This window comes from Gorilla gorilla, chromosome Y (genome assembly GCF_029281585.2).
Source record: "Gorilla gorilla gorilla isolate KB3781 chromosome Y, NHGRI_mGorGor1-v2.1_pri, whole genome shotgun sequence".
Taxonomy (NCBI): Eukaryota; Metazoa; Chordata; class Mammalia; order Primates; family Hominidae; genus Gorilla; species Gorilla gorilla.
Genome location: NC_073248.2, coordinates 42,226,036 through 42,243,193, shown reverse-complemented (window position 1 = coordinate 42,243,193; position 17,158 = coordinate 42,226,036). Strand labels below are relative to the sequence as shown.

The 17,158-nt window shown below is 36.6% G+C and overlaps 1 pseudogene; it reads left to right on the top strand.

Moving 5' to 3' along the window:
• Positions 1 to 16,741, top strand: part of LOC129530361 (centriole and centriolar satellite protein OFD1-like) — a 47,129-nt pseudogene extending 30,388 nt beyond the window's left edge.
• Positions 16,742 to 17,158: the final 417 nt, after the last annotated feature.

The window sequence follows — 17,158 nt, the reverse complement described above, 5'->3', positions numbered from 1 at the left end:
AAACAAGGAAAAAATGTTAAGGACAGTCAGAGAGAAAGGTTGGGTTACCCACAAAGGGAAGCCCATCACACTAACAGCTGATCTCTCAGCATAAACTCTACAAGCCAGAAGAGAGTGGGCGCCAATATTCAACATTGTTAAATAAAAGAATTTTCAACCCAGAATTTCATATCCAGCCAAACGAAGCTTCATAAGTGAAGGAGAAATAAAATCCTTTACAGAGAAGCAAATGCTGAGAGATTTTGTTACCACAAGGCCTGCCCTAAAAGAGCTTCTGAAGGAAGCACTAAACATGGAAAAGAACAACTGGTACCAGCAACTGCAAAAACATGCCAAATTTTAAAGACCATCAGGGATAGGAAGAAACTGCATCAACTAACGAGCAAAATAACCAGCTAAAATCATAATGACAGGATCAAATTCACACATAATAATATTAACATTAAACATAAATGGGATAAATACTCCAATTAAAAGACACAGACTGGCAAATTGGATAAAGAATCAAGACCCATCAGTGTGCTGCATTCAGGAAACCCACCTCATATGCAGAGACACACATAGGCTCAAAATAAAGGGATAGAGGAAAATCTGTGAAGCAAATGGAAAACAAAAAAAGGCAAGGGTTGCAATCCTAGTCTCTGATAAAACAATCCTAGTCTCTGATAAAACAGACTTAAGCCAACAAACATCAAAAGAGAAAAAGAAGGCCATTGCATAATAGTAAAGGGATCAACTCAACAAGAAGAACTAACTGTCTTAAATATACATGCACCCAACACAGGAGCACCCAGATTCATAAAGCAATCTTTAGAAACATACAGAGAGACTTAGACTTCCAAAGAATAATAATGGGAGACTTTAACACCCCACTGTCAATACTAGAGAGATCAATGAGACAGAAAGTTAACAATGACATCCAGGATTTGAACTCAGCTCTGCACCAAGCAGATCTAATAGACATCTGCAGAACTCTTCACCCCAAATCAATAGAATATACATTCTTCTCAGCACCACGTAACACTTATTCCAAAATTGACCAGATAGTTGGAAGTAAAGCACTCCTCAGCAAATGTAAAAGAACAGGAATTATAACAAACTGTGTCTCAGACCACAGTGTAATCAAACTAGAACTCAGGATTAAGAAACTCACTCAAAACTTCTCAACTACATGGAAACTGAACAACCTGCTCCTGAATGACTAGTGGGTACATAACGAAATGAAGGTAGAAATAAAGATGTTCTTTGAAACCAATGAGAACAAAGACACAACATACCAGAATCCCTGGGACATATTTAAAGCAATAAGTACAGGGAAATTTATAGCACTAAATGCCCACAAGAGAAAGCAGGAAAGATGTGCAATTGACACCCTAACATAACAATTAAAAGAACTAGAGAAGCAAGATCAAACACATTAAAAAGCTAGCAGAAGGCAAGAAATAACTAAGATCAGAGCAGAACTGAAGGAGATACAGACAAAAACAACAGTTCAAAAAATCAATGAATCCAGGAGCTGGTTTTTGAAAATATCAACAAAATTGATAGATCCCTAGCAAGACTAATAAAGAAGAAAAGAGAGAGGAATCAAATAGACACAATGAAAGATGATAAAGAGGATATCACCACCAATCCCACGGAAATACAAATCTGCAATCAGAGAATACAATAAACTAGAAAAACTAGAAGAAATGGATAAATTCCTGGACACATACACCCTCCCAAGACTAAACAAGGAAGAAGTTGAATCTCTGAATAGACCAATAACAGGCTCTGAAATTGAGGCGCTAATTAATAGCTCATCAACCAAAATAAAAGTCCAGACAAGACGGATTCACAGCCGAACTCTACCAGAGGTACAAAGAGGATTTACTACCATTCCTTTTGAAACTATTTCAATCAATAGAAAAAGAGGGAATCCTCCCTAACTCATTTTATGAGGCCAGCATCATCCTGATACCAAAGCCTGGCAGAGACACAACAAAAAAAGAGAATTTTAGCCATTACCCCTGATGAACATCGATGCAAAAATCCTCAATAAAATACTGGCAAACAGAATCCAACAGCACATCAAAAACTTATCCACCATGATCAAGTCGACTTCATCCCTGGGATGCAAGGCTGGTTCAACATACACAAATCAATAAATGTAATGCATTATATAAACAGAGCCAACGACAAAAACCACATGGTTATCTCAATAGATGCAGAAAAGGCCTTTGACAAAATTCAACAACCCTTCATGATAAAATATCTCAGTAAATTAGATACTCATGGCATGTATCTCAAATAATAAGAGCTATTTATGACAAACCCACCGCCAATATCATACTGAATGGGCAAAATCTGGAAGCATTCCCTTTGAAAACTGGCACAAGACAGGGATGCCCTCTCTCACCACTCCTATTCAACATAGTGTTGGAAGCTCTGGCCAGGACAATCAGTCAGGAGAAAGAAATAAATGGTATTCAATTAGCAAAAAAGGAAGTCAAATTGTCCATGTTTGCAGATGACATGATTGTATATCTAGAAAACCCCATTGTCTCAGCCCAAAATCTCCTTAAGCTGATCATCAAGTTCAGCAAAGTCTCAGGATACAAAATCAATGTGCAAAAATCACAAGCATTCTTATACACCAATAACAAACAGAGAGCCAAATCATGAGTGAACTCCCATTCACAATTGCTTCAAAGAGAAGAAAATACCTGGGAATCCAACTTACGAGGGATGTCAAGGACCTCTTCAAGGAGAACTACAAACCACTGTTCAATGAAATAAAAGAGGATACAAACAAATGGAAGAACATTCCATGCTCATGGGTAGGAAGATTCAATATCGTGAAAACGGCCATACTGTCCAAGGTAATTTATAGATTCAATGCCATCCCCATCAAGCTACCAATGACTTTCTTCACAGAATTGGAAAAAAAATGTTTTAAAGTTCATATGGAACCAAAAAAGAGCTCTCATCGCCAAGTCAATCCTAAGCCAAAAGAACAAAGCTGGAGGCATCACGCTACCTGATTTCAAACTATACTACAAGGCCACAGTAACCAAAACAGCATGGTACTGGTACCAAAACAGAGATATAGATGAATGGAACAGAACAGAGCCCTGAGAAATGATACCACACATCTACAACCATCTGATTTTTTACAAATCTGACAAAAACAAGAAGTGGGGAAAAGATTCCCTATTTTTTAAATGGTGCTGGGAAAACTGGCTAGCCATATGTAGAAAGCTGAAACTGGATCCCTTCCTTACTCGTTATACAAAAATTAATTTAAGATGGATTAAAGACTTAAATGTTAGACCTAAAATTATAAAATCCCTGGAAGAAAACCTAGGCAATACCATTCAATACATAGGCATGAGCAAGGACTTCATGCCTAAAACACCAAAAGCAATGGCAACAAAAGCCAAAATTGACAAATGGTGTCTAATTAAACTAAAGAGCTTTTTCACAGCAAAAGAAACTACCATCAGAGTGAACAGGCAGCCTACAGAATGGGAGAAAATTTTTGAAATCTACTCATCTGACAAAGGGCTAATATCCAGAATCTACAAAGAACCCAAACAAATTTACAAGAAAAAAACAAGCAACCCCATCCAAAAGTGGGTGAAGGATATGAACAGAAACTTCTCAAAAGAAGGCATTTATGCAACAATCAGATATATGAAAAAAATGCTCATCATCACTGGCCATCAGAGAAATGCAAATCAAAACCACTGTTTTGGTGTGAGATACTATCTCACACCAGTTAGAATGGTGATCATGAAAAAGTCAGGAAACAACAGGTGCTGGAGAGGATGTGGAGAAATAGGAACACTCTTACACTGTGGTGGGACAGTAAACTAGTTCAACCATTGTGGAAGACAGTGTGGCAATTCCTCAAGGATCTAGAACTAGAAATATCATTTGACCCAGCCATCCCTATTACTGGGTATATATGCAAAGGATTATAAATCATGCTGCTATAAAGACATATGCACACGTATGTTTATTGCGGCACTATTCACAATAGCAAAGACTCAGAACCAACCCAGGTGTCCATCAATGATAGACTGGATTAAGAAAATTTGGCATATATACACCACGGATACTATGCAGCCATAGAAAAAGATGAGTTCATGTCTTTGTGGGGATATGGATGAAACTGGAAACCATCATTCTCAGTAAACTATCACAAGGACAAAAAACCAAAGACCACATGTTCTCACTCATAGGTGTGACTTGAACAATGAGAACAGTTTGACACAGGAAGGGGACTATCACACAGCAGGTCCTGTCTTGGGGTGTGGGGAGCGGGGAGGGATAGCATTAGGAGACATACCTAATGTAAATGATGAGTTAATGGGTGCAACATACCAACATGGCACATGTATACATATGTAACAAACCTGCACGTTATGCACATGTACTGTAGAACTTAAAGTATAATATTTTAAAAAAGTAAAAAAAAAATAAGGAATTGGGGAAATAGATTTCGTATTTCAATTTTTGGAAAGGCTGTAACACTGGTTTAACTTAGCACTATACAAAAACTGGCCATCAGACTTCTCTTGTCTGTCCCACTTTCTTATTCCAGCCTTCTTTAATATTACCGACTTTCCTTGCTGGAGGTGGAGGGAGATGGGAAGAGAGATGTTGGAGCTTTGCACTTTGTTCCAGGGCTGAGCAAACATCCAGGATCCTTTCTTTTGGGATCAAAATGTTTAATCCTCAAATACGAAAGATAATTTCTCAAGTTAAGCCACCTCTTAGTTCCCCACAAATATTGAAAACACATCATCTTCAAAACATTATCAAAATGTCTGGTTAGCAGTTTTTTGGGTGTAGTCATGGCACTCAGGAACATATAGGATTACTTAAAGAGGCAAGGGATTTTGAGAAATTGTGTTTTGCTGATTCCAGGGTTTATCTGCTTTGGAAAGCACTCAGTGAGACTTGATCTAGAGCCTCTGTCTGCTGGGCACTTTCCTTGGGGCTGAACATACAACAGTGAACCAAACCAAGCCCTTGTCTTCCTGATTTCTAGACATTGAGGCAGATGGTCAGCAAGCCATTACCCAGGACTGCAGAAGAAACGGGCTGCAGCTGATGCATAAGGGACATGGCCACAAGAGGGAGTTTCTGACAGGCAGCCATTTTTCACAGGCCTGAGCAAGGGAATAAAAATAACATGATAGAATAAACGAAATCAACTGAGTAACAAGGTGTTCTACCTCTCAGAGAGAATGTACATTATAATATTTGCCTTAAAATTTTTAAGCAGCATAGCAAGTAACATAGTTGTTATTGAGAAATTTTTATATTCATCATTTCACCTCTGCATCTGGGCACAGATGATATGGAAAAGGCTGAAATTTGTTGTCTCTGATATGAGGTACCCAATAAACATACTTTGTTTCTTTGCCTTTGTGTCCAAAGACATTTCTGTATTCCACCATACAGGTGCAAAATACACACCAGAGTAGAAAAGTAGTTTGTTCTTCCTATTTATTTCTCAATATAAATGTGCTTAAACAATATTGCTATTTTGAGAATACTATTCCACGTAAGAAAGCAATCTCATTTTAGAGTAACTTTTGTTTCTTCTTTAAACAAGGATGAAGTTGCATTTCTGTCGGCAGAAATGATCAAGTGTCCCTTTTGGTATTTTAATTTCATCAGAAGTATTGAGAAGAGATGGGTGGTGATGAGAGAAAAAACTGTGTTGCTTCTCTCTTATTCGTGAAACTAACTAACTCCCTGCTGATGACTTTAAAATAAGGAAGAGCAAAAGGGTGCAGAATCCTCCAGTAAGCCTATGAATTTTTCTTGTTATTAGCATTGCTAGCTTTATAAAAAAATAAGTTATGTGTCAGAACTTGAAGAGAAAGATCAGTAAAATTGTTTCTGAGCATGAGATATAATTAAACATGTGAGATGCAGAGATCTGTGCCAAGATGCAAAGGGAAGAGACAATTTATTAAAACATGGGCATTCCCTGGATAAAATAGAAGTGGATGAAACAAGTATCTGTAGGTTTTCAAGAAGCAGGTGCAAGATATCGTGCAAGTAAGGTGCTGGACTGGTTTGGTTACTTGTCCCTTCAGAAATAAGGAGGAGATGACATTTCAGTTGGGTCTTGAATAGCATATCAGGCTTTATGACAGCATGCGATTAATACAGGCTGAGGATACAGTAAAGGCAAATGCCAAGCAAGGAAGACACAGCCATGGCCAGGTCCCAGTGAGTGGGTTGAGAGAGATGAAATATTTCTAGAACAAAGCTGGTGGTGTTACAAGAAATTGATATGGAAAGATAAAGGCAGATTATTGGAGCCCATACTACCATGGTGTTGAATTCTACCAGAGCAGAGACACTGCAGCAGATACACACCTTCCCCTCAGGAAATGCCTGGTGCAAATGACCACAAGTTACTAGAAGGTACAGACTGACTTCAAGGAGAGTCCTGACTGGGCTGTTTAAGTATTTCAGGGAGACGGTGTGGAAGACCCCTGTTGCAGCTGAAATACAGGGAATATGAATGTGCCAGTGCTGGTTGCTGGGCAGATGGAGGATGGAAAAAGCATGACAAAAAAAAAAAAAACAAAAAACTAGAATGATCACGCCCATGATGAAGCTGGTATTGTGGGGATTTCACATGTGTATAGTAGAAAACTATCAGAACTGTGAATGTGAGGGTAGGTGAACAGAGCAGGAATAGAGGAAAAGATATGGAAAGGATCCACATCTGAAGAATAGTGAAAACCCCAGGAAGGGCTGCTGTCCATTTGGAGGAAGTGGGAAATGAAGAGTGAGATGGCTAGAATGGCTGGGGGAGTGCAGGGGTTTGATGTCTGTTCTGTTTTTCAGAGTAGAACAGACTTGAGCATCTTTATGGGAGTAAGAATTATAAAACTGCTTTGTATAGAAATAGGGATCAGTGTCTCAGTCAGGGTCATACAGATAGTAGAGGTATTATAATGAAAGGCAGAGGTAGAAATGTAGGCTTTGCTTTCAAGAAGAGAAAGGAGATCTGTGTAAAGGACAAGAACCTGTGACATGGAGGGAGGATATGTCAGTTGGAGTCGGCCATGATGAGGGTGACTTGTATTCATCTCAGCCAAGTGAAGTGGAATGCAGTGGCAAGGAGTGGGATTGGGGGCCTGAAGTCAATGAACATGGAAGAGCAACTTGAAACAGGTCACATGTCAACCAAAAGCCCAGCAGAGTCTCTCTGGATCTTGGCAAGGACTCCTGCAAATGGTCCTGCATTCATTTGAACAATGTGATACGGGCAGCAATTCTTTATTTTCTGTTCTATTAGATCTAGATCAGAAAGAAATTGAAGAACAAAAGGAAGAAGAAAAAAATGTGGAAACAGCAAGTGAAAGAATGAAGGCAGAGAGAAGAAAAGAAGGCAGAGTAACCTACATTTTAGAAAGGGAACAGAGGGAACTAGAAAAACTGGATCAAGAAAGGGTAATAATTATGACTTAATTCTCTGTACAAGTTGCTTCATTGTTCACCTTTAGTAACTACATTGAGGTGAGTGAAGGGAGTCAATTAGTGTCCAAATTCAGAGGAGTGGCAGGTGCCCGAAAAGGAATCCCTGTCCTCTTCTTGTCTTACAGGCAGTGAGAAATGCTGTGTAGAATATGCAGCTTAGGAGTTTAGTAGTAAATGGTTGTTTTTGAAGGTAATTTTTGTGCATTCTTATCTGATCCTTAAATAAGGCTGTAAAAAAGGTAGACTGTGCTTTGCTTCAGAATATTGCTTTGAAATCAGAGTTTAAGGAAGAGGCTGTCAGTGTCAGCTAGCTGGTACTGGAAGAACCCAAAGGTGGAGATGGCTGCCAGTCCAAGTTTGTTTCCAGGGGCATATGCTGCACCCCTTTTTCCTCAGGTTCTCTTCTTCCCATCTGTATTCTGATTCTTGTCCTATCAGATGGATTGCTCTGTCCACTTAACACCCTTGCTAAGTCTTGCTTGAATTACTGTAACATAAGAATGTTCCCTGGATTCCCGGTTAATTCAACTCTAAAGCGCAGGACACTTGAGGGAAATTAATGGCTTCCTTCATTGAGATGATCTATTTGTTTTCCATTGATGATAGGAATGACTTCCATTATGAAAAATTAGTTCACTGGCACACACACTGTGGGCGGGGACACACAGGGCTTCTGTGGTTTATTTTTACTTCTTGAAACAAGAATGCACATCCAAGTAATCTTTCTTCTCCGTTGAAGACAAAAAGGTGAAAAGCATAAAAAATCGAAAGTTCAGATGGAACCTTGAGTCTTTTAAAGGTATTACTCCTTCGATAAACAGTTAAGATAAAATATTTCATTCTTAAGATAAAATATTTAAGAGATTTTAGTTTGTCAAAGTTTGTAAGGTAGGGTGGTTCACTGTTTTAGGACCAAGAGAAAAAAAACTATTATCATATAACAAGGACATTAGTACTGACATTAATATTTTATATGTCAGAAGCATCATGGTGTTAAATGCATACCTTATGGTTTATTTTGATGTGCTTGCTAAATTTTGTGTTTATAAATCACTGCTTTTTTAGGCTTCAAATTACATATATGTTTCAAAAATGGTTCTTAGCCAAGTATTTCATAAAATTAATGCATAACTAATTTCAAAATTCTTCCCTTTCCCCCAGGTAATCAGAGCTCAAGAAACATGGTTCAGGAAGGCTCCCGATAGACATGCTTCAATCTAGTGACAAAGTTGAAATGGACTTGGTTTCCCCACACTGTGTTTTATATGTGAACGGTTAATTGCTTTTTTTTTTCAGCCAAAATAAATGGTTAGAAATTTGAGGTTGCCCATAGGAAGTTATTGAATCAGTCAGAATTACTGACTATAAAAAGAAAGGATTGGATTTTCTAACTTGTGAAATTGATCCTAATATAATTGATAAGCAAGACCAGAAACTCCCCAGAAAATAAATTGAGAACATTACAAAGATACCAAATAAATCTGACACAAATTTTCAAAATTTTTACATTTTAATTTTTGTCTCCCCTTTGGTAATTGAACAGGATTTTCTCATGAAAGGACCAGACGACTCTTGAAAACCAGGTTTGCTCTCCAGCTTCTAATGCAAATATAATGAGAAGATACATAACATTTACCCCTTTGTAAATGTTTCTCTGTCATCAGACAAAACTCTCAATAAAAATCACTGTGTAATCCAGTGTATTTGTTTTTTCCTAATTGTATTTGATACTATAGTGTATGAACCAAGAATAATCGAGTCAAGTGAAACCCCTTTTCCAGTCATAAAATGTCTCATTCATTACACTAAAAGGAGCTGTTCTTTTTAAAAAACATTCTTATTTTGGTCTCAAATTTTTAAATGTGTTTAACCTATCTTCTTTGTCAAATCTAGGCCTATATTTGGGAAGGGTAGGCTGTGTTCTTTCCTCTGAAGAGTTGGGCTGCCATCTGTAAAACAAGAGGCCATTTTTCCCAGCACATTTCTGTTTTCTACCTGAACATTAAAATACAGATTTTTCTAGGCATTAGAAATAGTACAATATTGCCTCTGGTCTTTGCATTTGATGCCTGTGGCTTTAGTATTTGTGTCCCTCCAGAATTTATATGTTGGAATTTAAATACCCCAGAATGGTACAAGTACAAATTCAAGATTTTGGGAGGCAATTAAGAGAGCAATTAGCGACCTTATAAAATAACTCGATGGAACTAACAAAGCTTTTTAGCCCTTCCACCATTAGAGGACACTGTATTTGTCCTCTCTAGAGAACACAGCAACAAGGTGCCATCTTGGAAGCAGAGACCAGGCCTTCACCAGACATGGAGACCATCAATGCCTTGATCTTGGACTTCTCAGTCTCTAAAACTGTAAGAAATTTATTTCTGGTTTTATAAGTTACCCAGTCCAATGTATTGTGTTATAGCAGCAGGAATGTACTGAGATAACATATTTATTGTGGAACCATTGGTCCTCATACTTCATGAATGGGCTTCAAGTGTTTCCATTAACTTTAAAACACACGGCTCCTTCTTTACAATTGATTTCATTTTTATTTTCTAAAAGTCAACGTTTACAATGCAGAACTGGAAAAAAAATCTCTACTGAAACCTGTAGATTGTCCTACGTTTTTTGGCAGAATCACTGTGGATAATTTAGAGGCTGCCTGTGATCACATCTATGTATTATTTAGTTTCCTGTCTATTCATGTGACTTAAATAATTGCACAAAATGCTACTTAAAAGTAGGCAGAAAGGAAGGTGACAAATAGCACACTAATTGAACTGTTGACTGTTTTTCTGTCATGTATGAATAAAGGATGATGATCCAGAGTCAGCACCTCAATTAGGAGTGGGCATGTGTCAATAGTGACAAAGGCTAGGCCTCACTAAAAAAGGTCAGATGCAGACAATCCAAATTCAGAATTACACTGACAAATAAGGAGTTGAAAAAGATTATATAATAAAACTCTGAGTAACATATTTAGCTCTGCAACTCTAGAGAGTAATTGTTAGAACTGGTTGCTCTATATTTCTGAGTAAATCTTTCAATTTTTATACCATCTATTTGAAAAATAAACAACTACACATGGGCACTGATTGCTTGTAATTTGCACAAGTTTAAGCCTTGTTAATCTCATAGGTAGGTGGCTTTTATTTGTTTCAAAGCTAGTCAGGAAAGTACTTACTATATACAGAAAACTACAGAAGTGCTCTTGGCACTTTTATACCCAATACAGCCTGGTAGATTATAATATTTTCTTAAATGGCTGAAGAAAATTTTCCAGAAATAAACCAAGTAGCACTCACAGACTTGATTACCACACCAATGTGAAATCTTTACTATGCACATTATTCAAAAGTCACAGCATACTGGGGAAAAAGAAAGATAAGATTTGTATAAAGTAAAAAGGCAAGTGAATGAAGCTATACTTTTATTTCATTTCTCTTAATATATCCACAACTATTTTTACCAATATAGATCTTTAAAATAAGCATAGACAAGTATTAACTATTACCTACAAATACTTATTGTAACACTTGAGTAGAACAATAGGAAGCCCTTGACACTGATTGACAATGTGGATTAACTGTTAGATTACAAAAAATTATACAAAGCAAAATTTAATTCTCTTTACATAAAAAAAGGGCTACATAAACAAAGCTTTCAAAAGTTTCTGACAATAGCTACCAGAATTAGAAAGTTAAAATTAGGCTTGAGGCACTACATCTTCTGCAATACTGGACTCTGAAGGCACCACCATTGCTGGAAATAATAGTTAATTTTGTCACGCAACAGGAAAACAAAACACGTAATTATTTTGGAATATTTGTTCTATACAGAAGAGAGCTTCTCTCAGTTAAAATGAAAAATCCCAAACAGGCATTTTTATAGAGTAACCAAAAAAAAAAGAAAAAAAAAAAAAAGAAAAGTCCACTGATACATGTGATACTTGATGTTCAAATTTAATAGCGTCCATATAAAATTATACTTCCTTTCTTAATTTTGAGTACGTTTCTGCACATGTGGTGCTCTCAAATCCAGGAAACAGCCAAATCACAAGTTAAATTTTAAGGTGAATATACACAATGGATCCTGTATTAAGCAGCCCATTTGAAAAACACTGATGTACCTAACAGTTATATAGAGTATTTCATAAAGAACTGCACAGAGTTTGCCATCACTAACACCCAGTAACTATGGTCACTGACTATCTGGAATACAATAAGGCAGAAGGCAAATTTCTTTTGAAAATGTCTTAAACTCAGGCAGTTTTCTTATGCAACACCAAACTTTGTTATTCCAAGGAATTAAGATTTAGATAAGAAGAAAATGAAATACCAACCCTAATTTAAATTACTTACATCTTCAAGTCTATAGAAGTCAAAGGTTACAGGTCTTTGGCCAATTTGAAATTAGGTTTTAGATAGTGGATGTGAAACTGTTTACCCAGACCACTAAAAAATAGTTTAAACTGGTGGTTGTTTTGGTGAGGTAAAAATTCTTAATTTAAAAAAATACATAGAACGAAATTCTGTGAAAGATAACTTAGGTCATTGATTTTGATATAAATTCTGAAAAATGTATAACAAATACTCTTTAAGGCAGAGATGACATTTATTTCTCAAGGATAATAAAAACTAGATCAGTATTTTGTTGAAATAAAACCTATTATAAAAGTGCTTCTGGAATTCTTGTCAATCAGTCTGAATCTAGATTTTTTAGAGTATCTAGTAGAGTCAGCAGAATTGTACCTACTTTTAGGATTATTGAAAAATATTTTCTTCTTGGCTCAGGAAATTAATGGGACACGGACTTGGGAGAGAAAGCTAATTTAAAAAGTCATGAGATGAATCACGTTACCTATGAGCCAAAGTTTAATAAGTGCCAGCTGTCAGAATTGAAACTTCACACCAATTTCACTTTATTTCCTATGTAGGTAACACTTATTTGAGAATAGATAGCATATATATGAATTTATCATCTCATCTTTTGATGCTGACATGTCACAGGTCCTTATCAAAGAGTATCACATATTCCATTGAGTGTCTTGAGAGAAATGTTCTCTCAAGCAGATTCAAATTTGCTAATGTGAATGTGCCACAAATTTCGAGAGTGAAAGGTCATTTTGTCAAAGTGTTACCTTTTAAAATTGCTAACATATAACCTGCAATATTTGCTCTAAAGAAAAAGATGTACTCACTGGAAGGTATTCCAGGAGCTACATCTCAGCAGCTTGAGACAGAAAGGTGTTTGAACGTCTACTTTAGTTTGGTGGGATATACATCTGTAATGCAGAGCAGTTGTCTGATAATTTGTCAGAGCTGTCAATGCTGAAACACTCTGGCAAACATTTATGTGTAAGAAGTAAGTTACTCCTTTTACAGAAACTGGATATCTTGCAGTTCGTGTTCTTTCTTTGCTTTGATATCCTGGTAAGCCTGTATTTTGCTGGCATCCAAGTAAGCCAGTTAGAAGTCAGTATCATGAGAAAGTGGATCTGGAAAAGAAGGTTGAGCATGATGACTAGTGAGCATGTCAGAAGGTAAAGCAACGTGCTACTTAGATTAGATAGACTTGATGTTAAAGGGGCTGAGGGTTATTCTGTATTAATTCTTTCTCTACTAGCAGAGCTGTCAAATCCTGAAAATGTGCTCTACTACTAGGCTTCACTTTAAAAAACTGAAGAAAAGTAAGTACATAAACATTGCAAAGTATATCTATTAACTATTAAATTTCTGTATACTCATCTGTCTAAGTGAGTAATATATTAAACACCTCTCACTACAATTGGGATTTGTCTACATAAATAGATATTCATAAAATTTGCCTCAGGTGTAGGTTGAGACAGTGCTGCTGAGACATTTAAATTTGTGACTGTTATATTATCTTTAAAAGATATTTTCATATTTTGGTATTTCTTATTTTGTCTGTTACCTTATAAATTATATTTTATTATCCGTCTTTATTGTTTGTATTTTCCTTAAAACTCTCCTTTGCCTTGTATAATATCAGTGACCTTACTTTTTTGATAAATACCTGTTGATTTTCTCTAAACCTTTATTTTCAATATTTCAGGGTGATTATTTCTAGGTAAAAGCAATTTTTTCTCAATCTAATATTAGAGTACTTTATATTTTAACACAGAAATATAAACCGTTTACATCTAATATGGTTACTCTCATATCTCTCTAACTAATATCTGATCAGAGAGTTGTTCTACCCTGGATTTTCTTTGTCTCTGCTTTGGCATATCTGCCTTAGTTCTTCTGTCCCCTTCCCCACCTGCCGCCTGTTTTCCTAATTGTGTTGATTTAATTTTCTTACTCATATTTATTTCTTTTCCTGCTTTTGACATTTGTCACGATATTTCTCAACTTTCTTAGCTAATCAGTAGAACCCAGTTAGTTAACTTTTTTCTAACAAAGTAAAACATTTATTAGCCTCATAAAAAAATTCTTGTAATACCTCTTTCATTTGGATATTTATTCTTCTTGCTAAAAAAAGGAAACAAGGAAACTTTTATTCTTCTTCTCCTTGGTGTTTTGATAGGTCTTTGATATTTGCATAGTCTTCATAAGTTGAAAAATGTATCTCTAACTAACAAAAACATATGTGGAATAATATTCTGTGGAGAGATTATTTTTGTATTCTGCCTGTTGCCCTTTCTAAACATTTTTGTCTCATGGTGTTTTTTTTTTAAATGTAGATGAAAGTTTCCTAATCTGAGCTCAACTTTCATAACTTCCCTTTCATATATGGTCACTAGATAAAATGAAGGATTCCCAGTTACATTTTCATTTTAAATAAACAACAAACAGCATTTTAGTATAATTCTCAATAGCTTTGTAATTTAGTAATATTCTCAATATTGCATGGACAGACTTATACTGAAATATAATTCTTTGTTGTTTGTCAATACATTGCCAAATTTCAAATTAAAATGTGATATTTAAATTCCTGTATCTTCCACCTACATCTGGCAACCTTACTTTCATATCTACTTAGGAAATTACTTATTCTTGCTATATTTATGCTGAATCTTCTGTATAAAAAACAAACAGGCCAGGCGCCGTGGCTCACACCTGTAATCCCAGCACTTTGGGAGGCCAAGGCGGGTGGATCACAAGATCAGGAGATCAAGACCATCCTGGCTAACACGGTGAAACCCCGTCTCTACTAAAAATACAAAAAACATTAGCCAGGCATTGTGGCGGGCACCTGTAGTCCCAGCTACTTGGGAGACTGAGGCAGGAGAATGGCATGGACCCGGGAGGCGGAGCTTGCAGTGAGCCGAGATTGTGCCACTGTACTCCAGCCTGGGTGACTGAACGAGACTGCATGTCAAAAAAAAAAAAAAAATTATTTGATTTCCCTTAATGTATGCTTCATTTAGACAGTGATGAATAATTGTCTATTTAAAAAATTTGTATCCTGTTACCCACTTGTTTTTCCCTTAGATTCCATTTCTTCAGCCTCAAAAACACCTAACCCTAGTTATTATGAAGACTCTTTTGATTTAACTTTTCATTTTTGAGGGTGACCCCTAAGCATCTTGACTATCTCTTAGGTCATGGAACTTCCAACATTGATTCTGCAATGTTGTCTTTGAAGTGGTAAATAAAAGATAACCTTTTAAACGTAAAGTTATTATTGGTGGGTGGGCAGTTTTATGTTAATCTTTTCAGGTTTTTAAGAACTTAATTGTTCAATCTAGTATTTTATTCCAGTTTCTTATTTTAAGGTAGTTGTATCTTTCAGGTAATATGAAAATCATCTCTTCAGTCTAGAATATCACACTGGATAGAGGTTGAGATATGAAATTTTATGTCATGGCTTTGAGTAAAAACCTCATTCTGTGTTAGATCCCAGTATCTGTGGACATGGCTTTCGGTATTGATTCAAATGTTCCCACTAAATGTCTGAGCAATACGAACTTTCACCAATGATTTAGGCAGGGGGTCCAGCCCTCTTGAACAAAGAAATGGTTTCTTTCCTGGGAGTATATCCGACTTTACTCCTCAATTGACTACTTCAACAAACTACTAAGATTAATCTCAACCAATATTATTGGAGTCCAAACCTCAGAAATGATGTTTTTCTTGATAGTGAGTTTGAATTTTTAAAAAATAATTTTGTCTTACACTTATAGTCTCTGGCTGTCATGAGAGTTGCTTTTGCAAATTTTCACTTTGCTCCAGAGAGCTAGAAATAAGTGCTTGATTTCTATCAAATCACTTGTTACTTAACAAAGAAAACCTCTGAGAAAGGTGTTATTACTATATCCCTTCTGCAGTTGAGGCAAGACATATTTTTGCTTACATTTTCTGAAAGCATTGCCAATGATATTATTTTTCCAAGTGTATGGAAGCTATTCTATCTTTTCTTCACTGTCCTATATTATTTATATGCTATAAATCACTGGCTATTTCACATATATTTCACATATATTATAAAGACTTCTTTGAGATTATTTAGTTTTGGTGAAAACTTTATTTTATACAATCAGTTCATTGTAGGTAAATCTAATCATGCCATTCTCTGTAATATTATCTTCCTATGATTTCTTTGCATGATACTTTAAAAGGCTTTCTATAACTTTCACTTTTTAGAATTCCCAGTTACACTGCAACACACCAATGTTTCTGACATAATGTCAGAAGGGGAGCACAGACTCTGAAAAGTAGAAAGAGGAAGACATTTTCTCTAGGGACTTCACAACTTGAAGAGTGACAGTATGTAAATTTACTCGGATTTTTAGGTCTTTCATCTATCCCAGATGATGGACTGTAGAAGCTTCTAACTGACAAAGTCCAGTAGGCACAGATAAAAAGGGCTTCAAGGAAATACTGTTTTCTCTCACTCAATGAACCAGAAGAGGATGACCTACCAACACACAAATCCAAAGAACACTTCTAGAGAGAATATCCAAGCTACTCAAAAGTCAAGCCCTGTCTTTATTTGGGGCTCAGTGTTTAAATGTTAATCTGCTAAATCAGGGTGCACACAATACAATTCTTCTTTTCCACTCACTGGTCTCTACTATTCCTTAATTCCTGCAACATTTTCTGGCAGCTCATCCAGGATTGGAGACAACAGGTATGCTGTTTCTTTTGCCTGTCAGACTGGAGCCCCAGGCCAGGAAAGACCTGTGACCCCAGGTGCACCATCAGAAGAACTTCAACCTGAAAGAGAGGCCAGATGTCCTGTGACCCTGTGCACCCCCCGAAAGCACAATGGAACTTAAAGGGCTACAGGACAATTCCAGGGACAGCATGCTGCTGAACCATGGGAAGGTTTGGGGCCCAAGGAAGGACCCATACCATAAAGATGGAATGGGAGTCTGATCACCTCCCAGTGTGTATCTAGTTATCCAAACTAGGACACAAGATTTGCTCTCTAATTCAGATGAAACCTACACCACAACCTCTGAAGAGGAACTGAGAGTGGAAACTGTGTGAATGCATGTGCAAGAGTAGGGTGATGTATGTGGGGCTGCAAGTCTCTTAGCATAGACCATATGTCCCAAGTGAAGTGTGGGACCAACCAGGACTACTGGCAAACGTCCTCCGGAACTACCACATATGGCTTAGTCAGGCACCACACAATTTAGTGATTGTGGTGGTCTGGGTTCAGGGGTTATACAAACCATCCATTAAAGCTA